A 15,827-nucleotide genomic window follows, 5' to 3' on the forward strand; every position below is an offset into this window, starting at 1 on the left:
TACGGTTCGCCTTGAACCAGCTCCGTCTGGGAGCAAAGGATTGGTGGAAGTTTGTGATGGTGAACTTCACTCTGGTAGAGGTTTCAGCTGTGACTTGGGAAAGGTTTACTGCTATGTTCAGAGACGAGTACGTTCCCCAGGTGGAGAGGGAACGGTTGGTTCAGGAGTTCTTGACCCTCAAGCAGGGTAATGATTCTGTCACGGTGATCACGCGGAAGTTTCATGAGAAGGTGATGTTCTACCCCGAGCAGGTGTCCATGGAGCAGGCTCGGATGAGTCGGTATTTGGGAGTGCTGAGGAGGCATATCCGGGAGTTCGTATCGAACTCGTCATATCAGACTTTTGCTGAGCTTCAGGCGAATGCCAGGAAGCGTGAGATCGAGTTGGAGACCCAGGCCAGGGAGGAGGCCGAGTCTCAACGGGTGGATCGGTGGCCGGCTCAGTCTCAGCCGGTATCCAAGCGGACCAAGTCCGCTGATTCGAGATCCGGAGGTCACAAGGGCCGCACTTGCGGAAAGTGCGGCAAGGGTCACGAGGTGGCATGTCGATCGGGTGCTTGCTACAAGTGTGGCAAGGAGGGGCACATTGCTAGGGATTGCCCCAAGGGATTCATGGTTTGCTTTCATTGCAACCAGACCGGCCATCGGAAGGCCGAGTGCCCCCAGCTTCGCCAGGGATCTACGCCTGCTGCCAGGGTTACCGAGATTCGGCCAGTAAAGGCCGAGGCTCCGAAGGCTCATGGGAGACCTTTCCAGTTGACTGCAGAGGAGGTCCGTGCGGCGCCTGATGTCATAGCCAGTATGTATTCTTTCATGTATTTACCCTTATACTGATATATTGTGCTTATATTATGATATGTGTAGGTACTTTTCTTGTGAATTCTGTGCCTGCCTTGGTATTATTCGACTAGGGTGCGAGTCGGTCTTTTGTATCGTTGGCTTTTAGCCAGCACATATGTATTGATCGGGAGGTGATGAGTCGACCCCTGCGAGTTTCTATAGCAAATGAGAAAGTGGTATACGCCACTATGGTGATTCGAGGATGCGTGCTCGAGATTTTTGGGGTCGAGTTCCCTATAGACTTGGTTCCTATAGCCATGGGGGATGTCTGCGTTATCGTGGGCATGGACTGGTTGAGTAAGTTTGGAAAAGTCATTGACTGCGAGAGAGAGCTGGTGACGATTCGAGACCCTAGTGGGGGAGTGCTTACAGTTTATGGTGAAGGGACCTAGTGTGGGTCGGCGTTTTGTTCGGCTGCCAAGGCAAGGCAGAGTTTGCAGTAGGGCTATAATGGATTCATAGCCTATGTGGTGGATACTCGAGTGGCCGCGGGGAGGCCCAATTCGGTTGATGGCGTTCCTATTGTATGCGAGTTTTCGGATGTGTTCCCCGAAGAGTTACCGGGTGTGCCTCCGGAGAGGCAAGTGGAGTTTTGTATCGATTTGGATCCGGGAGCGGCGCCCATCGCCAAGGCGCCTTATCATCTCGCTCCACCGGAAATGCAGGAGTTATCCTCGTAGCTTCAAGAGCTGTTGGGAAAGGGGTTTATTCGACCGAGTAGCTCACCTTGGGGAGCGCCGATTTTGTTCGTTAAGAAAAAGGATGGTTCACACCAGATGTGTATCGATTACCGGGAGTTGAACAAGTTGATGGTTAAGAACCGGTATCCGTTACCTAGGATCGACGATCTGTTCGATCAGTTGCAGGGGGCATCTTGGTTCTCCAAGATTGACTTGAGGTCGGGGTATCATCAGATGAGGGTTCGAGAGGAAGATATCCAGAAAACTGCTTTCAGAACTCGTTATGGATATTATGAGTTTGTGGTGATGCCTTTTGGGCTCACCAATGCCCCGGCTGTGTTCATGGATCTTATGAACCGAGTGTGCTGGCCGATGCTGGATCGGTCGGTGATCGTATTCATCGATGATATTTTGGTGTATTCGAGGTTTAGGGATCAGAATGAGGAACATTTGAGGGAGATTCTTGGGGTTTTGAGATCGGAGAGACTGTATGCCAAGTTCTCCAAGTGTGATTTCTGGTTACGAGAGGTCGAGTTCCTCGGGCATCTTGTTAACCAGAAAGGGATATTGGTCGACCCGACCAAGATTCAGGCGGTGTTGAGGTGGGAGGTGCCGAGATCACCCACCGAGATCAGGAGTTTTCTGAGTTTGGCTGGATATTATCGCAAGTTTATCAAGGACTTCTCCAAGATTGTCGTGCCGCTTACTAGGATAACCCGGAAGGGTGTTACGTTTTCATGGGGACCGGAGCAGCAGTCCTCATTCGAGACGCTTCGTCAGAAATTGTGCGAGGCTCCGGTGCTTACACTCCCGGAAGGGATGTAGGATTTTTTGGTGTACTGTGACGCCTCTATATCGGGTTTGGGGGCGGTGCTTATGCAGAGAGGTCATGTGATAGCGTATGCTTCGAGGCAGTTGAAGCCTCATGAGATGAGATATCCTACCCATGATCTGGAGTTGGGGCTGTGGTTTTCACCCTCAAGATCTGGCGACACTATTTCTATGGGGTTCGGTGTACGATATACACGGACCACAAGAGCTTGAAGTACTTGATGGATCAGCTAAATCTGAATATGCGACAGAGGAGATGGTTGGATGTGGTGAAGTTACAATTGTGAGATCCTGTACCACCCGGGCAAGGCTAATGTGGTAGCCGACGCGTTGAGTCGTAGGGCGGAAAGCACCCCGATCCGAGATATTTGTATGAGATTGACGGTATTGACCCCGATTTTGGATATTATTCGAGGAGCTCAGGCAGAGGCTGCTAAGCCAGAACATCAGAAGAGGGAGCGGGCTGTAGGTCAGGTATCAGGATTCGTCACGGATGGTCGAGGGCTTATGACTTTTCAGGGTCGGATTTGGGTACCGTTTGTGGGCGGTGCGCGTACTATTTTGATGGAGGAAGCACATCGATCGAAATTGTCGATTCATCCCAGTGCTAGGAAAATGTATTTGGATCTAAGGAAGGAGTACTGGTGGCCCTGTATGAAAAGGGATGTCGCATGCTTTGTCGAGAGGTGCTTGACTTGTCGGCATGTCAAGGCCGAGCACCAGCGACCGTACGGTAAGCTGCAACCGCTAGATATTCCCGAATGGAAGTGGGAACAAATTACTATGGATTTCATCACCAAGTTGTCGCGGACTGCGAGGGGAGTCAATGCGATTTGGGTGATCGTGGATAGATTGACAAAGAGCGCTCATTTTCTAGCCATCAGTGAGAGCTCTTCTGCGGAGAAGTTGGTGGAGTTATATGTGAGGGAGGTAGTATCGCGGCATGGAGTGCCGATCTCGATTGTTTCAGACCGTGATGTGCGTTTCACTTCCAGGTTCTGGAAGAAGTTTCATGACGAGTTGCGTACTAGGCAGCATTTTAGTACCGCATATCATCCCCAGACAGACGGTTAGAGTGAGCGGACGATTCAAACGCTCGAGGACATGCTCCGGGCATGTGTGTTGGATGTCGGGGGTAGCTGGGATGCATATTTACCCTTGGCAGAGTTTTCCTAAAACAACAGCCATCATTCGAACATTGGTATGCCACCCTTTGAGCTGTTGTATGGGCGGAGGTGTCGCACCCCCATCTGTTGGGGTGAGGTAGGGCAGCGGGTTATAGGTAGCACGGAGATCGTACTCCAGACGACCGAGCAGATTCAGCTGGTCAGGCAGAGGTTGTTGACTGCTCAGAACCGATAGAAGAGTTATGCAGACAGACGCCAGTCTGAGCTTGAGTTTCAGGTCGGTGATCTTGTACTCCTGAAGGTCTCTCCTTGGAAAGGAGTGATTCGATTCAGGAAGAGGGGCAAGTTGGGCCCTTGATATATTGGTCCTTTCCGTGTGATCGCGAGGGTGGGCCGGGTAGCCTACCGTTTAGACTTGCCAACAGAGTTGGGGCAGATTCACGACACTTTCCATGTGTCGCAGTTGAGGAAGTGTATAGCCGACGAATCGGCAGTGGTTCCATTAGGGGATATTCAGGTAGATGCGAGCCTGAATTATACCGAGAGACCAGCAGCCATCAGAGATCGGAAGATCAAGGTTTTGAGGAACAAGGAGGTACCCCTGGTGTTGGTTCAGTGGCTGCATCGGAAGGGGTCAGAGATGACCTGGGAGCCGGAGCGTGAGATGCGTGAGCAGCATCCGGAGCTATTTGCAGAGCCAAACTTCGAGGGCGAAGTCTAGTTCTAGTAGGGGAGAATTGTAACAGCCCGGATTTCCAGGTATCTTTTAATTTCATATTTTTGGTATTTTGTGAGGGGACTCGGCGAGTTGGAGGTCGAACTCGCCGAGTCGGGTCGCGGTTTTGGACGAAGGTTCGCGTCTGGACTCGGCAAGTCCAAGGGATGGACTCGGCGAGTCCGCGTTGTTTAATGAAACCCTAATTTTCCGGTCCTAAGCCCTATTTAAAGGACCTTATGGCCCTTCATTGTGGCCACCTTGATCCTTGAGTGCACCAAAGCAGCTGAGAGTCCTTGTGAGTGAGATAAGAGGCTATTTGTTCACCAATTTGTGTGATATTGCAAGAAAGGAAGGAGAAGATCAAGCTAGAAGAGTTGGGGAGCTTGGATCTGCTTCTATTTCGTCAAGGGAGGCTTCTTGAGGTAACTTTCAGAGCTAATCTTCATGTTTTGGTTGATATGTCAAATCTAGGGTTTCTTCTTGCCTTATTTGACTTGTATTTGAAGTGTGAAAGGTCCCATGGATATATGGAACCTAGATCTGGACCTTAGCAGGTCCAGAAGGCCCCAAATGATATGCTTTATGTCCATTCTTTTGAGTTGGAGACTAGGGTTTCCATATTAGAGGTTATTTCCCCAAAAAGAGCCTTGTAAGTGTTGCATGGCGACCAAGACTGAGACTTTACGTGATAAATGAGCTTGGGAAGACCAGATCTATGTGTGTATGGAACGGATCTGACCGCGGAAGAAAGTTTTAGCTGATGCATGGCATGGACTTGCTGAATCTGAAGAACAGACTCGACGAGTAGCTTGAAGATTGTCCTTAAAACCACCCAGTGAGTAGTCCTGCCGAGTTATGGGTAACTAAGTAAGTCACAGAGAGTTAGAGAGGGATTGACAAATGGACCGAGTCAAGTTGGGACTCGCCGAGTTGCCCTTACGACTCGGCGAGTTGAGTCGCAGTGGCCCCGTGATTCATGACCAGGTGGAACTCGTCGAGTCAGGAGAGTACTCGACGTGTCAAAGGGAAATCCTTGCGAGTTGGTGAAAACGCGTAGACTCGCCGAGTTGCTCTAGTGCACTCGCCGAGTCCGGTCAAATTGACCATTGACTGTTGACTAGTGTTGACTTGATAGGGATGGTCAACCTTAGTGGTACAAGTATTAATTATAGATATATGATGTTATAGGAGGATTATAGCTCGGGGGTTCGAGCACGAGTGATTTCCAGGGTTCGCGAGTCATCGAGATATACGAGGTGAGTCTTCTCACTTTACTGTACCCGGAAGGGTTTGACTGTGTGACCGGAAGGTCGAATATGATATGAGATATATGCATTATGTGTGATAAGTTAATCGTTATATGTGCCATGTATGATATGCTTGATATGGGCCGGAAGGCATTATGTTATGGGCCGGAAAGCGTTGTAAAATGGACCGTAAGGTTGACGTGGGTAGGACCGGAAGGTTTACCCAGACGGGACGGAAGTCCCCTGAGACACATGGACCGGAAGGTCAAGGCCTGGAAAGGCGTATGTGCGTAGGTTGTATTTTGGGGAACTCACTAAGCATTTATGCTTACAGTTGTTGTGTTATGTGTTTCAGGTACTAGCAAGGACCGTGGGAAGGCGTCTGGGTGATCGTACACACACACTCGGGGGAAACTATTTTGTGATCTTTGTTATGTAATCGGTCGTGACAATATTGTTTACATTGGAACCTAAATTATTACTTGATGTTTTTGATGTTTGTAAAAATGAAAAATTGGTTTAAAATTTACGTTGTTACAAGTTGGTATCAGAGCCTTGGTTTGAGGGATTCGGGTACACCTTCGGGCGTAACTGAACTGAAACCTGGGATTTGAGAAAATTTTAATTAATAAATCAATAAAATTTGATAAGTGATTTTGAAACAACCAAAGAAGAAGGAGTGTGTGCTGTCAGCCAGCGCCCGAACGATAAAATCCCCAAAATACTCTTACAATATGTGTTATGAGATATGATATGATATGATACGCATGCTAGTAGACTAGGTATTCATATTAGGACTAGAGTGGCCTGATTTTGTGATGCCTAAGTCTAGGGAAACCTGCTTCTATGAGGTGCTTTGAGAGCAAGTGGGTATCTAGTGCATGGCAAGAATAGAGTACTCAGGATTCGGGGCTTGGGGAGGAGGACTTGGGGTGAATACTGATGCGGTGTAGTTGGTAGTATTGGGCCCGTACTACTAAAGACACCGGGTCAGTGGGCAACCCAAGTAAGAATCCCTGGGTATCGGAGACTGAGTAGGACTGTGTTATTGAGTGCGATGATGCCTAATAGAGTCTCTCATATTTTTATGTTGTATTTCAGAGAAATCATGGTTGGACCACGCCGCAGACCTAGTACGAGTAGTGTGACTGACGAGGAGCTTCGTCAGATGATTCATGAGGAGGTAGTTGCAGCGATCCGGGCTGAGATTCCGGAGATGTTTGGGTCTATTAAGACCACCCTGATGGAGACATTTGATGAGCGGTACGCCGCGTTGACTGAGGCCGCCGTCGATGCAGCTACCGCAGCTGTGGCCGCTGCTAGACCACAGGGAGGTGACTCGTTGTTGTTCCGGGAGTTCAGCAACACGAAGCCACCTGAGTTTGATGGGACGCAGGATCCGATCGCTGCGATGAGATGGATTGCTGATATCGTGGGATGCTTCTACACTTGTTGATGTCCGGAGCATCTGAGGGTACGGTTCGCCTTGAACCAGCTCCGTCTGGGAGCAAAGGATTCGTGGAAGTTTGTGATGGCGAACTTCACTCTGGTAGAGGTTTCAGCTGTGACTTGGGAAAGGTTTACTGCTATGTTCAGAGACGAGTACGTTCCCCAGGTGGAGAGGGAACGGTTAGTTCAGGAGTTCTTGACCCTCAAGCAGGGTAATGATTCTGTCACGGTGATCACGCGGAAGTTTCATGAGAGGGCGATGTTCTACCCCGAGCAGGTGTCCATGGAGCAGGCTTGGATGAGTCGGTATTTGGGAGTGCTGAGGAGGCATATCCGGGAGTTCGTATCGAACTCGTCATATCAGACTTTTGCTGAGCTTCAGGCGAATGCCAGGAAGCGTGAGATCGAGTTGGAGACCCAGGCCAGGGAGGAGGCCGAGTCTCAACGGGTGGATCGGTGGCCGGCTCAGTCTCAGCCGGTATCCAAGCGGACCAAGTCCGCTGATTCGAGAACCGGAGGTCAGAAGGGCCGCACTTGCGGAAAGTGCGGCAAGGGTCACGAGGTGGCATGTCGATCGGGTGCTTGCTATAAGTATGGCAAGGAGGGGCACATTGCTAGGGATTGCCCCAAGGGATTCATGGTTTGCTTTCATTGCAACCAGACCGGCCATCGGAAGGCCGAGTGCCCCCAGCTTCGCCAGGGATCTACGCCTGCTGCCAGGGTTACCGAGATTCGGCCAGTAAAGGCCGAGGCTCCGAAGGCTCATGGGAGACCTTTCCAGTTGACTGCAGAGGAGGTCCGTGCGGCGCCTGATGTCATAGCCAGTATGTATTCTTTCATGTATTTACCCTTATACTGAGATATTGTGCTTATATTATGATATGCGTAGGTACTTTTCTTGTGAATTCTGTGCCTGCCTTGGTATTATTCGACTAGGGTGCAAGTCGGTCTTTTGTATCGTTGGCTTTTAGCCAGCACATATGTATTGATCGGGAGGTGATGAGTCGACCCCTGCGAGTTTCTATAGCAAATGAGAAAGCGGTATACGCCACTGTGGTGATTCGAGGATGCGTGCTCGAGATTTTTGGGGTCGAGTTCCCTATAGACTTGGTTCCTATAGCCATGGGGGATGTCTGCGTTATCGTGGGCATGGACTGGTTGAGTAAGTTTGGAAAAGTCATTGACTGCGAGAGACAGCTGGTGACGATTCGAGACCCTAGTGGGGGAGTGCTTACAGTTTATGGTGAAGGGACCTAGTGTGGGTCGGCGTTTTGTTCGGCTGCCAAGGCAAGGCAGAGTTTGCAGTAGGGCTGTAATGGATTCATAGCCTATGTGGTGGATACTCGAGTAGCCGCGGGGAGGCCCAATTCGGTTGATGGCGTTCCTGTTGTATGCGAGTTTTCGGATGTGTTCCCCGAAGAGTTACCGGGTGTGCCTCCGGAGAGGCAAGTGGAGTTTTGTATCGATTTGGATCCGGGAGCGGCGCCCATCGCCAAGGCGCCTTATCATCTCGCTCCACCGGAAATGCAGGAGTTATCCTTGTAGCTTCAAGAGCTGTTGGGAAAGGGGTTTATTCGACCGAGTAGCTCACCTTGGGGAGCGCCGATTTTGTTCGTTAAGAAAAAGGATGGTTCACACCGGATGTGTATCGATTACCGGGAGTTGAACAAGTTGATGGTTAAGAACCGGTATCCGTTACCTAGGATCGACGATCTGTTCGATCAGTTGCAGGGGGCATCTTGGTTCTCCAAGATTGACTTGAGGTCGGGGTATCATCAGATGAGGGTTCAAGAGGAAGATATCTAGAAAACTGCTTTCAGAACTCGTTATGGACATTATGAGTTTGTGGTGATGCCTTTTGGGCTCACCAATGCCCCAGCTGTGTTCATGGATCTTATGAACCGAGTGTGCTGGCCGATGCTGGATCGGTCGGTGATCGTATTCATCGATGATATTTTGGTGTATTCGAGGTTTAGGGATCAGCATGAGGAAGATTTGAGGGAGATTCTTGGGGTTTTGAGATCGGAGAGACTGTATGCCAAGTTCTCCAAGTGTGATTTCAGGTTATGAGAGGTCGAGTTCCTCGGGCATCTTGTTAACCAGAAAGGGATATTGGTCGACCCGACCAAGATTGAGGCGGTGTTGAGGTGGGAGGTGCCGAGATCGCCCATCGAGATCAGGAGTTTTCTGAGTTTGGCTGGATATTATCGCAGGTTTATCAAGGACTTCTCCAAGATTGTCATGCCGCTTACTAGGATAACCCGGAAGGGTGTTACGTTTTCATGGGGACCGGAGCAGCAGTCCTCATTCGAGACGCTTCGTCAGAAATTGTGCGAGGCTCCGGTGCTTACACTCCCGGAAGGGATGGAGGATTTCTTGGTGTACTGTGACGCCTCTATATCGGGTTTGGGGGCGGTGCTTATGCAGAGAGGTCATGTGATAGCGTATGCTTCGAGGCAGTTGAAGCCTCATGAGATGAGATATCCCACCCATGATCTGGAGTTGGGGGCTGTGGTTTTCACCCTCAAGATCTGGCGACACTATTTCTATGGGGTTCGGTGTACGATATACACGGACCACAAGAGCTTGAAGTACTTGATGGATCAGCCAAATCTGAATATGCGACAGAGGAGATGGTTGGATGTGGTGAAGTTACAATTGTGAGATCCTGTACCACCCGGGCAAGGCAAATGTGGTAGCCGACGCGTTGAGTCGTAGGGCGGAAAGCACCCCGATCCGAGATATTTGTATGAGATTGACAGTATTGACCCTGATTTTGGATATTATTCGAGGAGCTCAGGCAGAGGCTGCTAAGCCAGAACATCAGAAGAGGGAGCGGGTTGTAGGTCAGGTATCAGGATTCGTCACGGATGGTCGAGGGCTTATGACTTTTCAGGGTCGGATTTGGGTACCGTTTGTGGGCGGTGCGCGTACTATTTTGATGGAGGAAGCACATCGATCGAAATTCTCGATTCATCCCGGTGCTAGGAAAATATATTTGGATCTAAGGAAGGAGTACTGGTGGCCCTGTATGAAAAGGGATGTCGCATGGTTTGTCGAGAGGTGCTTGACTTGTCGGCATGTCAAGGCCGAGCACCAGCGACTGTACGGTAAGCTGCAACCGCTAGATATTCCCGAATGGAAGTGGGAACAAATTACTATGGATTTCATCACCAAGTTGTCGCGAACTGCGAGGGGAGTCAATGCGATTTGGGTGATCGTGGATAGATTGACAAAGAGCGCTCATTTTCTAGCGATCAGTGAGAGCTCTTCTGCGGAGAAATTGGCGGAGTTATATGTGAGGGAGGTAGTATCGCGGCATGGAGTGCCGATCTTGATTGTTTCAGACCGTGATGTGCGTTTCACTTCCAGGTTCTGGAAGAAGTTTCATGACGAGTTGTGTACTAGGCAGCATTTTAGTACCGCATATCATCCCCAGACAGACGGTCAGAGTGAGCGGACGATTCAAACGCTCGAGGACATGCTCCGGGCATGTGTGTTGGATTTCGGGGGTAGCTGGGATGCATATTTACCCTTGGCAGAGTTTTCCTAAAACAACAGCCATCATTCGAACATTGGTATGCCACCCTTTGAGCTGTTGTATGGGCGGAGGTGTCGCACCCCCATCTGTTGGGGTGAGGTAGGGCAGCGGGTTATAGGTAGCACGGAGATCGTACTCCAGACGACCGAGCAGATTCAGCTGGTCAGGCAGAGGTTGTTGACTGCTCAGAACCGATAGAAGAGTTATGCAGACAGACGCCAGTCTGAGCTTGAGTTTCAGGTCGGTGATCTTGTACTCCTGAAGGTCTCTCCTTGGAAAGGAGTGATTCGATTCAGGAAGAGGGGCAAGTTGGGCCCTTGATATATTGGTCCTTTCCGTGTGATCGCGAGGGTGGGCCGGGTAGCCTACCGTTTAGACTTGCCAACAGAGTTGGGGCAGATTCACGACACTTTCCATGTGTCGCAGTTGAGGAAGTGTATAGCCGACGAATCGGCAGTGGTTCCATTAGGGGATATTCAGGTAGATGCGAGCCTGAATTATACCGAGAGACCAGCAGCCATCAGAGATCGGAAGATCAAGGTTTTGAGGAACAAGGAGGTACCCCTGGTGTTGGTTCAGTGGCTGCATCGGAAGGGGTCAGGGATGACCTGGGAGCCGGAGCGTGAGATGCGTGAGCAGCATCCGGAGCTATTTGCAGAGCCAGACTTCGAGGGCGAAGTCTAGTTCTAGTAGGGGAGAATTGTAACAGCCCGGATTTCCAGGTATCTTTTAATTTCATATTTTTGGTATTTTGTGATGGGACTCGGTGAGTTGGAGGTCGAACTCGCCGAGTCGGGTCGCGGTTTTGGACGAAGGTTCGGGTCTGGACTCGGCAAGTCCAAGGGATGGACTCGGCGAGTCCGCGTTGTTTAATGAAACCCTGATTTTCCGGTCCTAAGCCCTATTTAAAGGACCTTATGGCCCTTCATTGTGGCCACCTTGATCCTTGAGTGCACCAAAGCAGCTGAGAGTCCTTGTGAGTGAGATAAGAGGCTATTTGTTCACCAATTTGTGTGATATTGCAAGAAAGGAAGGAGAAGATCAAGCTAGAAGAGTTGGGGAGCTTGGATCTGCTTCTATTTCGTCAAGGGAGGCTTCTTGAGGTAACTTTCAGAGCTAATCTTCATGTTTTGGTTGATATGTCAAATCTAGGGTTTCTTCTTGCCTTATTTGACTTGTATTTGAAGTGTGAAAGGTCCCATGGAGATATGGAACCTAGATCTGGACCTTAGCAGGTCCAGAAGGCCCCAAATGATATGCTTTATGTCCATTCTTTTGAGTTGGAGACTAGGGTTGCCATATTAGAGGTTATTTCCCCAAAAAGAGCCTTGTAAGTGTTGCATGGCGGCCAAGACTGAGACTTTACGTGATAAATGAGCTTGGGAAGACCAGATCTATGTGTGTATGGAACGGATCTGACCGCGGAAGAAAGTTTTAGCTGATGCATGGCATGGACTTTCCGAGTCTGAAGAACAGACTCGACGAGTAGCTTGAAGATTATCCTTAAAACCACCCAGTGAGTAGTCCTGCCGAGTTATGGGTAACTCAGTGAGTCACAGAGAGTTAGAGAGGGATTGACAGGTGGACCGAGTCGAGTTGGGACTCGCCGAGTTGCCCTTACGACTCGGCGAGTTGAGTCGCGGTGTCCCCGTGATTCATGACCAGGTGGAACTCGTCGAGTCAGGAGAGTACTCGACGTGTCAAAGGGAAATCCTTGCGAGTTGGTGAAAACGCGTAGACTCGCCGAGTCGCTCTAGTGCACTCGCCGAGTCCGGTCAAATTGACCATTGACTGTTGACTAGTGTTGACTTGATAGGGATGGTCAACCTTAGTGGTACAAGTATTAATTATAGATATATGATGTTATAGGAGGATTATAGCTTGGGGGTTCGAGCACGAGTGATTTCCAGGGTTCGCGAGTCATCGAGATATACGAGGTGAGTCTTCTCACTTTACTGTACCCGGAAGGGTTTGACTGTGTGACCGGAAGGTCGAATATGATATGAGATATATGCATTATGTGTGATAAGTTAATCGTTATATGTTCCATGTATGATATGCTTGATACGGGCCGGAAGGCATTATGTTATGGGCCGGAAAGCGTTGTAAAATGGACCGTAAGGTTGACGTGGGTAGGACCGGAAGGTTTACCCAGATGGGACGGAAGTCCCCTGAGACACATGGACCGGAAGGTCAAGGCCTGGAAAGGCGTATGTGCGTAGGTTGTATTTTGGGGAACTCACTAAGCATTTATGCTTACAGTTGTTGTGTTATGTGTTTCAGGTACTAGCAAGGACCGTGGGAAGGCGTCTGGGTGATCGTACACACACACTCGGGGGAAACTATTTTGTGATCTTTGTTATGTAATCGGTCGTGACAATATTGTTTACATTGGAACCTAAATTATTACTCGATGTTTTTGATGTTTGTAAAAATGAAAAATTGGTTTAAAATTTACGTTGTTACATTACTTGTTCCAAAACTTGAGGGCAAGTTTTGTAAACTTTCAAAACTTTTCATTTCTTGTAACTTATGAGTTAAATAGTGTAATGAAAAAGAAGACTCTTCATTTTTCTAACTCTTGTGTTCTTTTAATGGTTTTAATTCAAGTATGACTCTTGGTTTTCCATAACTTGAGGACAAGTTATGGACTCCATTAAAACACATTATGATCATGAATTAAACTACCACATAGGTTACAAATAATTCCTATGATCATCTAACATCATAAGATCAAGAACACGAATATGAACACTTTCATGAATCAAGAATTACACATAAAACTTTGTAATTTTGATAACAAGTTGTTGTAAATGGATTAGCAAAGACATTACACCTTCTAAAACAAGTTTTCAAGTACCAAAACAGTTTAGGGTAATGTTTCTAGTCCATTTCCAGCAACTAAAGTCGAAAATCTGCACCCTGTCGCTCCTACTCGTCGAGTGCATAAACCTACTCGCCAAGTAGGTTGAAGATACACATGAACTCGGCGAGTCCCCCATGGACTCGGCGAGTTCAACTGGTAGACAGCAAGTTTTTCGACTTTTTCAACTATATTGCATCAAGTATCAAACAAACAAGCCTAGGCTCTGATACCACTGATGGGTTTTGAGCATTCTAACACTTCCTAAGTGTACATGCAACCCTAATAAACCTTGGATCTATGTTTGTCTAAGATACATGCAAATAATTATTTTTCCAAGGTTCATATCCTAACTAGCATGGCATGGGGAACATGAATCAAATAAAGCTAGTAGAAATACTTACCTTGTAGTAGTAGTTGATTGCTTGGAGTTTTAGAGCCTAGCACCAATACTGTGAATGCCTCAAATGGAAATCACAAATCACCACAAACTTGGAACTTTGAGAGAATAGTCACTACTATCTTGAAATCGGCCCTCACCTCTACAAGTGTCAACTAGTATGATTTCAAGAACCAAAGCCTCCTTTATATAGTGTGGTGGATTAGGGTTACATCCATGTAAACCCTAATACCCATGTCTCTTGATTTCCATGAGATCCATGGGTTAAAGCTCCATGGAGTATCCATGGACTTTTCCATGCAAGCATATCCCATTCCAAATAAGCATTAGCCCACACTATATAACTATAGAAGCCCATATTTAATTAGTAATATCTTTGATCTCTAAATTAATCCTAGATTAATTATAGATCAATACTAATCAAATAATATGATCTTATATTAATATATTAGAACTTATAATATATTAATAAATCATAACTTGTACTATTCTCAAATATTATCCATAAATTGTTCGGGTGAAGTGCAACCCAAATGGACCATGCCAGGTCGGGTCAAGTACATACCAAATATAGTTATGGACTTAGATACTATATCCAACATAAGGCACCAAGGCCGGACCATTTGATATGTTACCTTGAGCTATGTTAGATGCTGAGTATGAGTTAGTGTTCCATGCTAGTGGTTATGCCTGTTAGATAGGTCTATAGGATTACCTGTGATGTTATATGATTATTGCATGCTCGATTCTTATGATTTATGTGTTTGTTATATGTGATGGGTTGAGGTTGTACTGCTTCGTGTGGTAGCCAACAAACCCTAGGAGCATTCCAATTACGGGCTAAGGGAGACTCGTACTGTGGGCTCAGGAGCATTCCAGTTACGGGCTAAGGGAGACTTGTATTGTGGGCTCGGGAGCATTCCAGTTACAGGCTAAGGGAGACTCGTACTGTGAGCTCGTGGGTATTACACTTTGTAGGGATATGGACCCGTTATGTGTTGTTCTATTCAGTTGTTATGATATGTTATTGCTGACATGGTTATGTGGACTGTATGTGTATCGGTATTTTGGGGGTAACTCATTAAGCTTTCGAGCTTACAGTTTCAGTTTATTGTTTCAGGTACATCAGGGGATCGCAGCAAGGCGAAGGCGTGATCGTACAGCTCCTCCTATTATGTGTATGTTTCTGGGAAAACTATGATAATTAACATTTTGAAAACAAATACGTATTTCTTGATGAATTTGACCTGTCTATTGAAAAAAGTTTAAGTTGGTTTGAAATTCTGGGTGTTACAATTTGGTATCAGAGCGTTTATTTGAGTGAATTGGAGGAACATTCGTGTGAATCCAGTTTCAAATCATGGAAAGATTTTTGAAAAGGTTTTAAATGGTTTTCAAAATAAGTAGAGGAGGATGCAGGGTGTACGATCAGCCAGAGCCAGTAAGTGACCCCAAGATACGATACAGTATTTGATTTTGTGATATGTTAGAACAACATGCTAGTATGAGGCTATGGATCTTCGAGAATTGCATGATAGAATTTCTTGATTATATGATGCCTGATATCATAGGGTTTTTCCTTATATGAAATTGACATCATTACTGCAATTGCTTAGTGTATGCATCACGGCCGTAGATAATTAAGATGTTATATCCTGAGAATGTTTGATTTGGCCTTATGTTCTGTTCTTGTTTGATTAGGAGCTTAGGGTAGGATTGGATATTCGAATGTATATGGTGTCCAGCGTTATGTATGGCTAGCATACACTAGTGTTGCAGGGTTGGTGGAAGTTTCATGGTTGGGTGGGTTGTATGAGGTTGGGAGGCCAGTTATGAGATATTTAGCATTCCTCTATTAGTGAGGATTGAGCGCTCTCCATGTTGTGTATTCAGTTAGGGCGTTGTGATGATACTTGAGACAAATATGGGTATGTGTGGAAGGTAGTAGGGTCCCATACTACTGAAAGCACATGACCCATACGTGTAGCAAGGAAGTCACAACCCCTAGGGTGAGTCGGGACTTGGCTCCCAAAAATCTATGCGGATTATCTGACATCTTCTGCTATGTTTCAGAATGGTGATGACGAAACTCTTTGTGGCTAGATCCGGTTCGGGGTCAGGATCAGGAGACA

The sequence above is a fragment of the Lactuca saligna genome, chromosome 9, assembly GCF_052625555.1.
Source record: "Lactuca saligna cultivar CGN05327 chromosome 9, ASM5262555v1, whole genome shotgun sequence".
NCBI classification, from domain to species: domain Eukaryota; kingdom Viridiplantae; phylum Streptophyta; class Magnoliopsida; order Asterales; family Asteraceae; genus Lactuca; species Lactuca saligna.